Source organism: Sorex araneus, chromosome 2 (genome assembly GCF_027595985.1).
Source record: "Sorex araneus isolate mSorAra2 chromosome 2, mSorAra2.pri, whole genome shotgun sequence".
NCBI lineage: Eukaryota > Metazoa > Chordata > Mammalia > Eulipotyphla > Soricidae > Sorex > Sorex araneus.
The window spans coordinates 160,791,039-160,809,189 of NC_073303.1; the positions used below are offsets into that span (position 1 = coordinate 160,791,039).

The 18,151-nt window shown below is 37.8% G+C and overlaps 1 protein-coding gene across 1 annotated transcript in view; it reads right to left on the bottom strand.

Moving 5' to 3' along the window:
- Positions 1–16,913, bottom strand: part of COL8A1 (collagen type VIII alpha 1 chain) — a 178,665-nt gene extending 161,752 nt beyond the window's left edge. Inside the window, exon 1 of the mRNA XM_004606750.2 lies at positions 16,851–16,913. The gene's annotated coding sequence lies outside the window, so the exon portion shown is untranslated. The remainder of the gene's footprint in view (positions 1–16,850) is intronic.
- Between the last annotated feature and the right edge of the window lie 1,238 nt (positions 16,914–18,151).

Here is an 18,151-nt window from a genome sequence, read left to right on the forward strand (position 1 = left end):
TTTCTCTGAATAATAATTATAATGAAAATGGGAACTGTTCTATGTATCAGCAGGTGCTCAGATATTATCAGATGCCTCCTTCCCTTCTTACAGAAGGAAAAAAGATATGATAATGAATAGTGGAACTTCCTTTCACAGGCATCTTGATTGATTCCATGTTTTGGTTGTTGTGAATACTGCTGTCATGAATATTAAAGTACAAATATACTTCCAAATTAATGTGCATAGCTGAGATTTAGAGATACTACTTATTTACTATAAATATGGTGCACCAAAACTTCAGTATTTAGATATATTTTGATGGTATTTTGAATATTTTTTTTATTTTGGATAGTGAAAGGGAATGGGGAAGAGAAAATGGAATGTTTGGAGAATAAATTTGGTGTACCGGCTGGTGAAGTTAAATGTAGGGATTTAGGACTTTAAGATGGTTAGAAAGTGATATACACATTTAGTAGAAACCATACTTCAAATTTTGAATTTTATTCTTAGGCTAGCAACACGCTATATAATTACACTTTCTTTTGCTACTAGGCTGTCAGTCACTTTTTTTTCTTTTTCAGTCACTTTTATCATGAAGATAAACAACTGATACTCTGCAGAGGAACTAATGATAATGAACATCCTGATCATCTGGCAACTAATTTTAGTTTGATGTTTCTAACATTCTTCAGACTTTCTGCTGTTTGATAATTGTGGGAACCCATAGAACTTAGTGCTATACTAGTTTATAATTGTGGGAACCCATAGAACTTAGTGCTATACTAAGTTCCTCCCAATCTGGGGAGTTTCTTTACCTTCTACTACCCAGTAAATCTTTCCATTTTAAAAACTAGTGAGAACTCAAAAAAACATTTTGTTCTAGTAGGGTTTTAGTATAGAATAGCACTTTTAGAATTGTACTTAAATTAGGTGAAAACATGAAAATTATTAAAATTAAAATTGTTAAATTATAGACTATTTTAAATTATTTTCCACAAATGTAGGAAAGCAAAAGTGCTCTGACCATTTTACGGTAGACTAGAGTAAACTGGACTGTAGCAATTGGACCGTGGGTAAGGCATTTGCCTTGCATGTGGCCAACCCAGGTTCGATTCCTCTGCCCCTCTCGGAAAGCCTGGCAAGCTACCAAGAGTATCTCGTCCCCAAAGCAGAGCCTGGTAAGCTACCCATGGCGTGTTCGATATGCCAAAAACAGTAACAAATCTCACAATGGAGACGTTACTGGTGCCCGCTTGAGCAAATTGATGAGCAACGGGATGAAAGTGATAGTGACAGAGTAAACTGTGATAATAGGTAGGTTAGTACACAAAACTGGTGGATTAAATACATACAATTTTTTTTTTTTTGCTTTTTGGGTCACACCCAGCGATGCTCAGGGGTTACTCCTGGCTTTGCACTCAGGAATACTCCTGGCGGTGCTTGGGGGACCATATGGGATGCCGGGGATCGAACCCGGGTCAGACGCATGCAAGGCAAACGCCCTACCCGCTATGCTATCGCTCCGGCCCCAATACATACAATTTTTAGTTATGAGATTTTAAGAATACAATAGATTCATTGGCATGTAACTACAGCATAAATTTTGGGGTGGTGGGTCACACCTGGCTATGCACAGGGGTTACTCCTGGCTCATGCACTAAGGAATTACTCCTGGCAGTGCTCGCGGGACCATAAGGGATGCTGGGAATCCAACCCGGGTTTGCAGTGTGCAAGGCAAATGCTATCGCTCCAACCCCTACATCATAAATTTTGAGGATATCTGATAGTCTGTTGAATGGTTAGTCTAAACCTAATACACTATACACGCATATATAAGAGAGAGAAAAAGAAAGAGAGACAAAGATAAAAATACACAAAGAGTCACAGAGAGGATATGAATTTAGATTTATTTCTGTCATCTTAGACCTATTTATGGTTATAAAAATATATTTAAGGGGCCGGAGCGATAACACAGCGGGTAGGGCGTTTGCCTTGCACGCGGCCGACCCGGGTTCGATCCCCGGCATCCCATATGGTCCCCCAAGCACCGCCAGGAGTAATTCCTGAGTGCAGAGCCAGGAGTAACCCCTGAGCAGCGCTGGGTGTGACCCAAAAAGCAAAAAAAAAATATATATATATATATATATATTTAAAAATTTCTTGTTCATCATGACATGTTATTACCAACAACTTGTTCATCATGACATGTTATTACCAATAAAGTTTTTGCTTTGCTCATTTATTTAGTATATTTCTTTCATGTGCTAAACATTGAGAATGCAGAGATCACCAAGGCATGAGTGCTGCTTATGGAGCGCCACTCTTGTGTGGAGAGGGATACAGAAAAACAATGTCATTGTTGACTGAAATATTGATGACAAAACTGTTCACAGAGGGCTAACGATAATGGAAGTGATGCACAGTGCAGCCTAAGGCAGACTGGCTGCAGCATAACTCCTAAAGAGTGTAAAGCACAAAAATATGTTATATTCTCGTATATGAGTAAAGAACTAGAAGAGAAAGGGATCAAAGAGTCTATCCTATTCGAAGCAGTGTTCACAACAACAAAGTATTTAGAAATTGACATAACAAAAGAAGTGAGCAATCTATTACATGAAAAAATTAAACATTTAAGAGATAGAAGATGTTAAGGAATGGAAAAACTTCCATTAAGGAATGGAAAAATCCATGTTCATAGATTGACAAAAATTAATATTGTTAAAATGACCATCCTACCTAAATTATTATATAGATTCAGAGGAATCTTTGTCCAAATTTAGACAATATTTTTCAAGGACTCTGAACAGTCAGTAATAAAGAGTTTATGAAATCATAAAACACTTGAATGGAAAAGCCATACTGAGAAATAAGAAACTGAGAGGCATGTCATTACCTAACTTGAATCATTACTTTAAACTTGAATAACTTTGTCAATCATGTTGCATAACTTGAATACTATAAAGCCTTAGTGATCAAAACAGCATGGAATAAACATAGAGTCTATGACTTAAAGGACTGTACTTAACAGTCAACTAATTTTCAACAAAGGCATTGGGTACTCAAGTGGAATTAAGATAGTCTGTTTGACAAATTGTGTCAAGAAAACTGGTTAGCCACATGTAAAAAAAATTAATCTGAATCCATATCTAACATCTTACATAAAGTATGATGGGTACTGGAACACAACTTCCAACAACTTAATCAATTCAAAGTGGATCAAAAATCTTGAGATTAGACCAAAATCCATATATTAAGGAAAATATAGACAGTACTCTCCAGTATTTTGACTTCAAAGTTCTTTTCAGTGATATTATTCCAATGGCAAAAATAACCTAAATGGGACAACATTATGTTAAAGAACTTCTGCATGACAAAAGACATACAGGCGAAAACTAAAATTCACCTCCATGAATGGGAGAAAATATATTCATTCAATACATAAGATAAAGAATTGAAAATTCAAAATGTATAAAGTACTTACAAAGCTCAATAAAAAATCTAAAAACTCTATCAAAAATGGGGAGAAGGTACAGAAACCTAAAAGAGGGGGTACAGTGCTTGCCTTGCATGTGACTGACCTGGGTTTGATTCTGGCACACCATATGGTCCTCTGAGCCCTGCCAGGAGTTATCAAAAAGCACAAAGCCAGGAAAAAGCCCTGAGAACTTCTGTATGTGGCCTCTAAATCAAAAAGAAATGGAGAGAAGAAATCAATAGATACTTCTCTGAAGAAGACGGAGAGTGAATAGACACAGGATAAAGTTCTCTGAATTTGTATTATTAGGGATATACAAATCAAGATGACAAGAGATGCATCTCATACTTGTGATAATGGGAACATAACAGCAGCAAAAATAATGCTAACAATCTGTTTTGGTGGAGATGTGGCAAAAAAGGAACTCATTTGCTGCTGGGAGCAACATTGTTTGGTTTAATCCCTATGGAAAATAGTATAGAGATTTCTCATAAAAGTATGAAATAAGACTCAGTAATACCACTTTGCCTATTGACCCTCAGAGTACAAAATACTCTTTCAAAAGGACATAGACACACCATTATTCATTGCAGTATTTAGTATAATAGCTAGGATATGAAATCAACTAGTTGTACAATGATGAGTGGATTATGAAGGTATCATTTATATTCATATTGGAATACTATGCACCACCAAGGAACAATGAAATCAAGAAATTCACTGCAACTTAGATGGAACTGGCAGATGTAGAGAATAACAGGACAAGGGAATCCAAGGTAATAAAGGGTGGTTACCTAGATCATCTTTAACCTTTAGAGTACAGAAAGGAAAAGAGCAGGAAAGGAAAGAAATCTAGAGGGGGAGAAATATGAAGAGGCAGGTGAGAAGTAATAGTCGGAGAAGTCAGAGTATGTTCATGGTGTAGATATGTAGTATAGCTGTATATATAAACTATAGAGCTCACTCATAGCATGAGATCCAAACTACAATAACCAAACTTCAAAATGTGCCTGTCAAAGAAGCAGGTTGGGGACCCTGGGAAAGTTGACACTGGGAATATGGGATTGGTGCTAGAACACAACTTTGAATAACTTTGTTAATCATGTTGTTTTATTCACTCTCACTGTCACTGTCATCCTGTTGCTCATCGATTTGCTCAAGCGTGCACCAGTAATGTCTCCATTGTGAGACTTTTTACTGTTTTTGGCATATCGAATATGCCACAGGTAACTTGCCAGGCTCTGCCGTGGGGGTGAGATACTCTCGGTAGCTTGCCAGGCTCTCCGAGAGGGGCGGAGGAATTGAACCTGGGTTGGCCGAGTGCAAGGCAAATGCTCTACCCGCTGTTCTATTGCTCCACTCCACTGTCTTAATAAAAATTTAAAATAAAAGAATGAAAAACACTGACTTGACAAAGGACCAAACATGATGGCCTCTCTGTATCTGGATTGCAATCCATAATGCCCCAAAGTAGAGAGAGAGTAAAAAGGAAAGTGTCTGCCATAAAGGCAGGGGGTGAGGTGGGAAATGTACACAGGTAAAGGGATGGGTATTCCATCTTTGTATGACTGAAACTCAATTATGAAAGTTTTTTTAACTGTATCTCACAGTGATTCAGTAAAATAGTATATAGGAGAATGTGACCGTAAGGGAAGGATTAAAACTTGGTTTCTTATTTTTTTCTTTCTGACACAAATAAAGGGAGAGCACAAGGCATATGTATTTCTATTTACACCCTCCTGCAGGTTTAGTAGCAAGTACAGTTTGGGTGACTTACATAGATTTGAGAAATCACTGAATAGTTTTTTATTCTCATCGCCTGGCTATGGGTTATAGTAAAAGTAATGCCAAAGAGAATGATCTGGGCGGTCATATTCAAATAATTTAGTATGCTGTGATGCCTTTGTTCTAATCTGTTTCTCATATAATCATGAGACTTTCTGCTCCCTTAGAAATGACATGCTAGCTTGTCACTCTCTTTACCAAATTGATGCTAAGCAACATGTGATCACTTGGGGTGGGAATTTATGGAGAAACTTTAGCCTAGACAAATTGCCCTAGGGAGAAGTGATAGCTTTTTCTTGTTTTTCTAGTTACGCAGACCTTACTTTTTTGGCTCTGAAATGATAGCATGCTTTTAGGAAAAAAAATACAAAAAAAAAGAAGAAAGAAAAGAAAAGAAAAAGGAATTAAAATCACAGCATTAAACAAGAACCAGAGCCAGTCATACGAGTCTAGGAATAGAGCCACTGGAATTCTCTCACTTTCTTTATGAGTCAGAAGCATTGTCACTGGGAGTTGAAATTTTTTCCCCTCTCATTAATGACCAGACAAGACATTGTGAAGGTTAACCTGGAGGAGTAGGAAGATGATGGGTTTGGGAGTGTGGCCTGGCTCTGTCATTCCCTCTTTGTGTCACCCTGAAAAAAAATGACTGGTCTGAAAAGAGTTTATTTTGTTTTTAATATTTAAAATTGGGCATGATAGTATGACCCTGGTAGGGCTGATTTGAGGAACTAGCATAAATTCTGCTCTTGTTACTTAACAAATACTGTATAATAATTTTAAGGTTGCCCTTCATTCTTGGATGACTGTGAATGACTTTCTTAATGGAGTGGGTGCTTTATTTTTGTACTGTTCCCCATGCATTATCTTTGTAAAGGGGGAAAATAATCTCCATTATAAGATCTAGGAGACAAGGGGGGAATTGGTGGGATCAGGGAGGTGAGAAAGAGAAGATGTGAGTATCCTAGCTAACCTCAAGTAGCAAGATATAATCAGAAAGTAAATATATTCTCATTAGGAATTAGTTCCTTCTTAATGGTGAGAAAACAAATGTTCAAAGGAAATTGCTTGACTATTTATTTTGTTTATTTAATGAAAGTGAAGGCACAACAATGATCAATGAAGAAATAGATACATTAGTCATAGAACTATCTAGCATCCCTATTTTGTGTATATAATTTTTTTAAAATTTTGTTTTTGTTTGGGGGCCTCAGACAGAGATACTCAAGACTTACTTCTCATTCTGAGCTCATAAGTGACCCCGGGTGATTCTTAGGGGGTCATATGTTGTGTTGGGGGTGGGACTAGAGTCAGCTGCCTACAATGCAAGTACTCTAACCATGTGCTCTTTCTCTCTGGCTCTGTATTTCCTAAATTTTTTGCTCATCGTTGCTCATATTTTTTATGTCATAATACTTAAAGAGTGAGAAAGAAAAGAAGGTAAAAGATTATTTAACTTTGAAAAATCTTAAAAATAACTTTTGGTTGGAAATGGGTTGAAAACTACATATGTATCATGACATTTTACATGCAGAAACAATCTGCAAAAGTATGTGTATGCATGAATTTAACTTAAATTATTCTATTATTTATGCTATTTTTATGACTAATATTAAATGCTGAGCCATAGAACTACAACATATTCATCTGCTTCTTTTGTTCCCTTCTCATCTGCTTTGGAAATTATACTGGGGTTGTTTCTTATTTTATGGTTTGACATAGCATATAATCTATACTGACACTCAATGAGTATTACATAATAACTAGTGACAGTGAAATTACCATGTACTAGTATACTTTTAAATAATGAAGGACAATGATTCCTAAACTGTTCCTGAGTCTCTTCATAGATTACCATTCCCAAGTGATGTTCTTTGGTTGGGGACATCTGTCATCAAGTGAGTTCAGACCACACTATTGACTGTAAACTTTATTAAGAAAAAAAAAAACACAAAGCATAATATTTTTCAGTGAGTAAAATTGATTAAAATCATTTCATTGAGCATTTCTAAAATATATTTAGCCACAGAATCTCTCAGCATAATAGCCCATGCACTGTTTTTGAAATACACTTTGAAAAATGTTGAATAGTTCAAAGCTTTAATACAATATCACTGTTCATTATTAAAAATATTTTTCTCTAGGTAAAATTAAATTAGCCTTTAATAATTATTTCTTTTCCTTTTAACACTAACTCTTGACCTTATTTCATTATTCAAGACATGTAAATTTGTTCTTAGTATTCTATTAAAGAAACAAAAATGTCACTGCTACATAATCAGAGATTATGTTTTTATTTGAAATTTGACCCTATTTTGACTTGGTTCTATATAAATCCTATAAGACTTTCCCTGGTGCTGTGACTTTAATCCATTTACCAAACTACAGTATCAATTCATGCTTAAGTAGCATCACTTTGTAAAATACTTTGCAATACCCCAAATATCTTAAAATGATAGATTGACTAATTGATATTTGCTCTTCTACTTTAGATTAAAAATATAGGGCAAAGGGCTGGAACGATAGCACAGTTATAGCACATTTGCCTTGCACATGGCTGACCCGGGTTCGATTCCCAGCATCTCGTATGGTCCCCCGAGCACCACCAGGAGTAATTCCTGAGTGCATGAGCCAGGAGTAACCCCTGTGCATCGCCGGGTGTGACCCAAAAAGCAAAAAAACAAAACAAAACAAAACAAAACAAAACAAAACAAAAATTAAGGCAAAGAGATGAGCCACAGCTCCAAGCAAGAGTTGAAGTATTCTTGAGACTAAAACAATGAACATTTTCTAGAGTGACAGATTATGCCAATTTCCTAGGTCATCTCTCAGAAATAGACTTAGCCTTGGGGCTGGAGTGATAGCACAGTGGGTAGGGCGTTTGCCTTGCACACAGCCGACCCGGGTTTGAGTCCCAGCGTTCCATATGGTCCCCTGAGCACCGCCAGGTGTAATTCCTGAGTGCAGAGCCAGGAGTAACCCCTGTGCATTGCCGGGTATGACCCAAAAAGCAAAAGAAAAACACAAACAAAAAAAAAAAAACAGAAATACACTTAGCCTAGAGAGAGCATTGCTCTATTTTCCAGTGAATGTCACGACTTTTACAAAGGAAGCAGTCCTTCATTGGAATGCCAGTGATTTTTTTAATGGTCCTAGATGATCTCTATACCCCAAAGGGTTCTGAATTATGCAAGTGTCTCAAGTCTTAACAAGCCCTCCATACACAGCTGTGCAATGGAAATGTTCAACAGAAAGGTATTTGCTTTGGTCTAGCAAATCCTTGCTGCTCCCTATAGAGATTCTGATTCTGTCACACAGATTCTGGGATATCTTGGCTAGAGAAGTCCATTTGGCTTATTTCTGCCTCCTTCTTTATCCAGTTCCTTCTCCCCATCCTGTTAAAGAGCTTAGCTATAGCAGATACTAGGACTTTTCCTTTAAACTCATTAGTTCTTCCCTGCCCTCCGTCGTCTCTTACTGACCTCAGGTTCATAGGTTGTTTATTTATTGAACCAAACATTTAGTCTTGATTGGTGATAGCTTTGAAAAGAACTTTTCTAACATTTCCTTGGTTTTCAATCAAATAAGTTTCTATCAGTCTACACAGTCCTAGTATTGCTGAAAATGCAGGTGATTTATTTCAAAAAGCTAAAATTGGGATTTTTATTTTTTAAAGGAAAACTAACAATGTGATGCACTTCTATAGTAAAGTTTAGGCACCAAAAATAAAGGATATCTTGTTCTTCCTTCTATGAGAAAAATTCATATCTAACAGCCTCCTCTGGAGTCAAGTTCATTTTCTGTTCTGAGAAACTCATTTGTGCTGATCTCTTTACTCATCAAAGATCTGCCTCCTCATTACATTTGAGCAGGGGAAAGTAGGGAACTGGAATAAGTGAAAAACTAGAAGGGAATTAGACACTGTGTAGAACCAGCAATGTTGGTTCAATAATATATGTATACATACAAACATAAGCATATATATGCACTTACATATATATACATATAATTGCATATATCATATATACAGAAACATGCATATGGCTACAGATCTTCTTTCATTCTTCCAATTTCAACAATTTTGTCTGCTAATTTAAAAGGGCTTACTTAGTTCCATTTAACATCTTCCTTCATCTTCTTGCTGGCTTTATTTTATGTCTGTCTTTGAATCAGAGTCAGCTTGTTTGGATTTAGAACATTGTTAAAGGCCAAGAACCTAGACTTTGTGACTAGACAATTACAAAGTAGAGATCTTAAGAGAAATATAGGAACGCACATTAATCACTTTGAGTTTATGAACCTAATAAATTTAGTCTTATATTTGGAGTACACATGGTATGAAATTTGGAGGAATACATTAAATGGGATGATAGCTAGCAAATCGTCTCCTAGCTGTCTCAGGAACAAATGTTCTTCAACTGGCTCTTAAGAATTTTTGTGCTCCTGTTGAATTAAAGGAAGTTGTGGTTTAGCCACTATACTAACAGTTACAGTTACCCTAATGCATAAACCCTAACTATGGAGGCCATGGTTCAGATTTTTAGATAAGCAACTGTTTTATTAGAGGAGTGTTGAGAAGCTCCTCAACAGACTGGATACATTTTATTTCCTGGAGAAGCCAAAGGCTAACACACACCCAAGCCTATTCAGTTAGATTTGGAAAAATAGCACATGAAGTGATTAATTTTTCTTTCATCTTAGCACATCAAATGATGCCAGCGACTAAATATTCTGTGATATAAACACACAGGAGGGAGCTTACGAGAAGCAGTGCTCATGAAACACTTAAAAGATTGTTTTTACAATGATGCTTAGTCACAGCAAATATAAATTTTAACATAAAATAAATCAATTTCAGAAACACAATTACTAGTTCAAGATATGCAAACAATTATCAGGCATTCTCTAGAGGAAAATGAAGGAGCATTTTGGGGTAACCCCTGTGTACTTATTCAGAATAAATTGTTTCCAGAAACGACACAAGAATACTGTTGTCTACCTTCATCATTTTCTACATTTGAGTAACTTTTCTTATTACTTGTCATTGTATCATTATCTTCTCAAAGAATATTTTTATTTGACATCCTTATTGTCAGTATGCTGGATTAGACTCATGTCTAAAATGAGCTCTTTTCTCAGGTGAAATCAAATAAAGGGTTAAAAAACCCTGTTCATTTTATTTTTTTATTTTGGGGCCTTCCAAGAAACATTTAGGGGGCCCAGAGGCCACTCCCAGCAAAACCCAGAATGCTCAATCTGAGCATTGGAGTGAGGGGAAATGTACTATTAGACACTGAATTCATAATCCTTACCCTTGCAAGGCATATGCTAAGGTCTTTTATTCAATCTCCTTAGCCCTTAAGGGGCTAATACACTTAATAGCTATACACTTAGAAGTTTTCCATAATGTGAGTTATTTCTTCAAATAATGATATTTCAAAAGAAATCTGATCCACATAAAACTAATTTCACATACCAAACATTTGTGAGGGTCTTGGTTCAGCCAATCTTATTAAAAAATCTCTTCTTTAGTATCTCAAAAATTCTTTGGAATTTCTCCTCTTTTGTTTCAAATGAATAAATACTAAGCTCTATCATCTTGACTCTATTCTTGGGCCTTTGTGATCCTGTCCCTCTGTCAAAACACACTTCAACTCACATCTCTCAACCTGTATATTTCTGAATGTTTTTCTCTGATTATTAGATATTCATATTTTGTCTTTTTTTCATTAACTATCTAGGGAGCTACAAAATGGCTATAATGCTGGAATTTCTTTGTCAGGTGGCAGAAGAGGAAAATTATGTTGTAAATCACATGTTAATACATTTGTTGTCACAAAAATACGGAAACTATATTTTAGGCCTACACAATATAAAAACAATAATTTCTAGAATTTAGGTAAATGTGAGGGCTATGATAATACTGCAGGCTGGGAAATGCTTAGTAGTTGGTAAGGTTAAATTAATTAACCTAGAGTTCTGGAAGCAAAGGTGATTTGATTATATTTTAAAATCCTTTTTATTGAAATAACATTTTTTATAACAAATTTCAGATGTGTATCAAAAATCAACATGAAATATATATCAAATTTGCCACAAATATTCCTATTTTATCCCTTAGCATACAGTTGACCTCTACTACTCAAGTTATGAATCATACAAAAATAATTTTAAATTTTATATTTTTGATTTCTTATGAGTTTCTCCTATGTGCTTTACAAAAGATTTTTAACTGAAAGCATTCATAAAAATGGCTACTTTTTTTCATTTTGCTCACCCACTCAGCACAGATTCACCAAGTAGTTATATACACCACGTTCTCGACTGTAGATAGACTATAGAAAATCAGTTCCCTCTGATCTGGACAACCAGTGTTTCCATCCTTCATGAGGATTTGTACTAATGTCTCTGAGATAATTTGCAGTAGCGAGAGATACAGCCTAAAGCCTCTACTAGGCTATGATTTCTGTTAAGTTCCAACAGAATTCCTAGTATCACCAATGATGCCTTCTATACATATTGCATGGGGAAAATATATGTAAGAGAGAACATGATGACTAGAAATTTTTTTTCTTTTTGGGTCACACCTGGCAATGCACAGGAGTCACTCCTAGCTCTGCACTCAGCAATTACCCCTGGCAGTGCTCAGGGGACCATATGAGATGCTGGGAATCCAACCGGGGTCTGCCACATGCAAGGCAAATGCCCTACCCACTGTACTATTACTCCAGCCCTTGATTAGAAATTTTGCCTATGTAAATTCCTGCCCTGAGTCACAAATCCTGATGACCTGGAGCAAAACACTCTGACCTTTACTCATTAGTAACCTTCACTTCAGTGAAAAAAAGCTGAATCCAGCCAACATTGGGAATTTGTGATTCCCTGAAGGTTTTTATCCCTCAAGAAGTGTGACTAAGGGACTAGATTTTAAAAAAAGTCCTTAGAAAGTTTATTTCAGAGGATCTGTTAGAAGCAAGCGGCAAGTCTAAAATTCTGTTCTAGGTATAGGAAGGGATTAAAGCTTAAGGAAAATGTTGGCTTTTATTTGTTGGAGTGTACATTTATATCCTGTTTAAGAGAAGTTACGAGACTTTTGGTAATGAGAAAAGCCACAAGTATGAGTGGTACTCCAGACACTTGATATATAAGATCTAAAAAGAAATTCATTCCACTCTGAAAAAAAGGTGGGGCAATATACAAAAGTACCATGACTGTATCTGCAAATCCTGTGTGAAAGCACAGAAATGGAATTTTCATTTTTCAGGAAGGGCAGTACAATGAACCTAAATTGAATAGACTCAAACGAAGGTGAATCATCAGGTGTGATTTATTATTTTATATAATCAGTTTAAGGTACTAAGGTTCTTTTCCTATTATGCTACACTTAGAATTTGTTATTTTAGCAGATTATGATTAGTTTCGGGAAAAGTTTTTATTTCAGTCACTTGAATGTGACTTGACGTAATTTTAATGACTTTGTGGATGTGTATATGCAGGGCTCCCAGATTATATATACTGTTCTTGTGTAACTCCCTTTAACTCCCTGCTAATATACTTGCTTAATTAAAGCCTGTAAAGAACCTCCATCCTTAAATAGGGAGCAGGATCCTTATCCTCAAACAGCTGATATGATTGCCAAAGTGATAGTCAAAACTGATTAGTGGTCTCTTTTGTGGCTGAAATGTGGTGACTTCTCTTTCCCATTCTTCATTCTTTTTATTTCTAGAAGAGAGAAATTTAGCAAGACTAAACTGTGAGGAGTAAACTGCTGTTGAGTGCCAGGTCTTTGGAAGATCTTTCATACTATACCCTTAGGGCCTTTTGTTGCACTTGGTTAGCTGGTACTTTAAAACAATTCTAGATACTGGGACCTGAGAGATGGCTAATTAGCAAAGAATGCACCTGCCTGTAGGACTGAGGCTGCCCATAAGTGATCTGTAGCAGACAAATGTGCTGAGCTTGGTGCCAGCGATTGTGTCACAATAGAGAACGGTATTTTGAGCAAACACACTGACAATTGTATTGGAGCATCACAACTTCTGAGCTAAGAATTGAGCTTCTGAGCTAAGAGTAAGACCCCTGGTAAGCACATGTGTGAACATTACAACTCAGAGAATTCAACCTCTGGCTATGGTGTGCAAATATCCCAACGGAAAGGTCAGGACTAGGATGGTATGTGAGAGTACTGCAACCAAATGTGTGTTTAACCCACACCAATGCAATAACAAAACAGTAGAAAGGAAAGGAAAGGAAGGGAAAAAACTAAAATTGATTTTAGTTCCTTTTGAGTAGTTAAGGGTCTTTTTCCTGGAAAGCCCAAGTAAAAGATGTTCTAATTTATAAAAGGCATTCATTCTCCCCGAAACCTTCTCTTTGTCTTCCGTTTTTTTTTCTCATCACCCAATATCCCAGTAGTTATAACAACAAATAATGCATCTCTCAGAATAACATGAACATTTTTTAAACACATATACATAGATATGTGTATACATTTGTGGAAGAGAAGGCAACCCAAGAATGAAAGGGTTAATTGAAGAAACAGAATTGGGAAATATGGCTGCATTTTAGTTGTTCTGCAAGTTGCCATGACAAAGTAGGTGACCATGGATAAGAATGGAATAAATTGCTGCTTAAAACTTCTAATGTGCAAATAATTACCCAACATTGGGTCCTTTGGGAGAATTGGGGTTGGTTTTGTGAACCACCCATTAGTGAAAAATATGTTCTGAGGGTTTTTATACTCATAATATAGCTTTTAAAATTATAACTGGCAAAATCCTGTGGGTTTTAATGTGAGGCAGATCTGAAATCTTTTTGGACTTTAGAACTGGATTTTTCCTTTCCATTAGATTAGGATGTAGTAAAGATGGAACTTAACTTATTAGCAAAAATACCTTTACTTATAGAAGAAATAATATGCTCCTGTGGATTTTTGTCCTTCTGCATTCTCTCATAGCTCACATGCCCTCATAGCTCAGGGCAAAAAGAAGTTGCTTTTTGCATCAGAAATTTTGATCTTTTCCCTGTTCTACCCCAGTTCTGTGAGTCGTCCCAGCTTCAGTTTCAATTCTCTACCCCTCTCAGCCTTCTCCCCTTGATTTCTGTTTCACAGATGTATATAAAGTAGACTATGCTTTCTGATTGTTGGAATATTGTTCTATAATTTTGAAAATAATTATCTAAAATATGTGTTTTCCCAGTCATAGCAGATCCTCCAAATCAGCAACACACCCTCCCTGTGTTTCTAGTGAAACAGCAGCTGCTCATCTTTTCTTTATTAAGCTGCATGAAAGTTGTTGCTCAGAGCTAGTTCCTGGAATGGTGTCCGATAGGTATGGAGCTGGCCCCAAACTAGTGGCAGTAGATCATGGCATTAGGAAACTCACAGTATGTCTACATATCCTGTGCAAAGGGGGAGACATGGACTAACTACAAGAAACCCCGCCACAGATTTTTCTAAAAAGTGAGAAAAGAAAGGAAGTGTCATCTTGTTGATGTGTACCTTATGGAGAAAGAATCATTTCAAGTGTCTGGTAAAGGCCCCTGGGAAAGTTACATCATGAACAATCTGACATGATCTCACTCGGTTATTTAGGGTGTTGAACGTGATGGCACACAGGGAAGGCAGTTACTATTAAATGGTTCATAGCTGGTGGAATGGATTAACTGCCAGGAAAAGCAGAAGCAAACCCTAGGAGAACACTTTTCATCCCCAAATTTAGGAATAACAGGGAGCCCTTTTATACTGGTAACACTGTTTTTTTGGTACCAGAAAATACAACTTCCTTCAAGGAGATCTGGTGAATGAAGCAGTGTATTTTCACCCATGTAATGATGGGTGTGCGTCCGGGAACTACCATAAAAGAATTAACTTGGACATGCCACACACTTGGTTTGGCCTTGTCCCATACCTGTGCTTTTGTCGTGGTTGATCCACCCACTGACATCAGACCTAGAAGCAAGCAGTCTGCATTGTGGCTTGAGATAAAAGATATTTTAATCAGTCCAGGTCACATACTATCTTGGCCAATAGTAATTTTAGATCATTTTCTTAAGGGAAAACACACTCCTTGAAGGGATTTTTTTTTCCCAATGAAGCAAAATTTCACGTGACAGAAAGCTTTTCCTGAAACTCTTTCATTTGTATAATACTAGACATCTCCTTGCCAAATAGAATTTAAAACTATCTTTGCTATCTCTTTATATATTCTGAAGATAAATTAAAAGAATTTGAAGACTCTCAGTTAAAGTTCCAATGACTCTAGTTTCATTAAGAGTAGAGGCTTTTTTTTAACAACTTTGGTGAGTTTTCCTTTTCTTGAAGTGAGGCAGTCTCAGCATTTCTCACCCTCCTTCCTCCACTCCCCAATATGGGACTTTTCCTCTTTTTAAGAACCTTAAGGGCTGAAATAGTGGTTTGGTTTCCTGACTGCCAGTGTTGGTTTGCCTTCTCTAAGTGGTATGAGCCATTCCCCAGAGGAAACATTTGAAGGAGGCTTTTTCTCCCACACGAGAGAGCTTTATCCCACACAACCCACAGATTTTGATGGCAAACTTCATGGACCAAGTGCCTGGGGTTTACAGAAGCAGTTGCAAATTCTGATTTCCCTTTCACAGGTGCACAACTGTCACTTTTCGACCCCTTCGAAAATGAGGGCAGCTTCAACAACTGAATACCTGGGCAAACTGTTGGTTGTTCAGGTCAATTTGAATTTACTAGATGAAGCCAGAGAGATGGCAAGCAGAGCTAAAACTTCCAGAGCTTTCTAGCTGATCTTTCTTTACAACCATCCAGTATACACTGAAGTATTGAATAACCTGGTCTGTAGTCTGGTCTGCAGTTTTCTCTTACTATAAAATATATTGAAACACTTTATGTTTAGGTGTTTGTATAGAAATCCACGAAGTTCTTTTTGCATACTTTCTTCCTTCCAACACAATCCTCTTTGTAGGGCTTTTTGCAAAGATAGCTTTGTGTGACAGTACTTCTGTCCCAGCTGGTAAATTTGGATTAGTTCTTTTCTATCTACCAACCACCTGATGCTGTCCCTGTGTGAAGGGGACCCGTTCACATAATTTTTTCCAAGGCTTTAAACCTGGAAAGATTTTTTTTGAAGGACTCACAGAAGCTGTTGTGGGGGTTTAGAAAACATGGCAAAATTGTTAGCAGACCTTTTGACTGGGCTATTTTTAGGACACTAATTGTGTTCTTTTAAAGTACATTTTTGACAATGGGAAATAGCTTTTCACGGCCTCCCCACTCCCCAGCCCCCCCATGTCTGAAGCACAAGAACAAAAAGTCATTAAAGCACCGGCCACATACCTTGTAACCTTACCAACTGTCAGGAACAGGGCAAAAGTGATTTAAAAAGAGAAAAGTTTTTCTCTCTCTCAATATTTATGCAGCTGTTTCTGCCCAAAATGAACTTTTACCGTTTTACCGTTCAAACAGAAGTTTGTTTTCAAAGCAGTTGCTAGTTTAAAGGGACAGCTGACCTGGCATCCAGGAGAAGAAACTCTCACCAAATACTCAGCAAATTGACCAGAGGAGACCAGTAGCCAGCAGCAGCCCCTCCTAGGTCAGATGCCTGAGGTAGTGTTATCTTACCTTGAGCTGCAAGATCCTGGGAGAGAGGCTCAGGGGCTTCTCAGAAGGGGACCGGAGAAGCGCTGGATCCGCAGCGGGGGTAACATGCACTTGGCTTTTATGGGCAGGTGGGAGGAGCGGCTCCTCATTGTAGGTGGGCAGGGAAGGGGCGGCGGGTGGGCAGCCCCGGGAGGAGTTGGACGCGCTTCTCAGGGGAGGGGCGGAGAGGGCAGAATGGGGAGCCCCAAAAGAGGGAGGAGAGAGACGGGAGGGGGTGTAAGAGCAAGGAAGGAGTGGAAAAGAGAAAGGGAGGGAGGGAGGAAGAGAAAAGGGGAAAAAGAGGGTAGGGACTAAGAGAACTAAGGAAAGGGATGGAGAAGGCAGAGAGGGGGAAGGAATAAGGAGACAGAGATAGCAAAATCTAGAAGGACGGGAGGATTAGGCTACTTTTTCTTTGGGGATGATTTTCTTAAAAAAGAAAAAAAAACGGCAATTTGTGGATAACAGTTGTTACTGAAGGTGTTTTCTGTGACTTTGAAAGGTTACATTAACGGTTCAGGGTTCAGGAAAAGTGCAGGATCAAAAAGCGGGGCGGGAGGGGAGCATCTTGCTGTCCAAGAGAAGCCCCCAGTCCTCAGTGTGTTTTGGACCCCGTAGGAGAGTGCAGTGGATCCTCACCGTCTAATTCCCCAGTCCCTGTCCACCCGATCTCCAATTCCTTTTCCTTTTGTTTTCGTGTTTCTGTTTCTGGAACAAGTGCCTGTGCTGAGGATTCTCTCCAGCATCCCAAGGTCCCCGCCAGGCTTCTGCAGCGCTAAGGTAAATCAAGGAAAGATTGTGGAGGACCCGACAATACCTTGTAGAGAAAGAAACCTCAGGAGCAGCTTTAATCCTTCAAGTTTATAAGAGGCTTGCAGGGCTCTCTGCTTTTTTGGTTATTTCCAGTATTTCTCACCAGCTCTCATTCCTAGCAACTGGAAAGAAAAATGTCTTGGTGCCACCACTCACTGCCTGTGACTTAAGCATTGAGAGGGTTCAACCCACAAGGAGCTGTAGAGTCAGGTTGAAATTCTTAATCCATTTAGAGAAAGAAAACACAAGCTCCTTGAGCTGCTGAGTGGTGACTCACTTCCTAGCCTAAGCTTGAGTTTTGCCACCAAAAGAATTAAAATCATTTGAAAAGGGAGAACTGGAACCTTGGGGCTAGGGGGACTGAGGGGAAAGGAGAGGTGGGTGCGGGGTGGGCTGAAAAAAAAAAGAGGAGACTTGTCCTAAATTGAAGTATGTCTGGATACACACATGTATATCTACACAACCATATT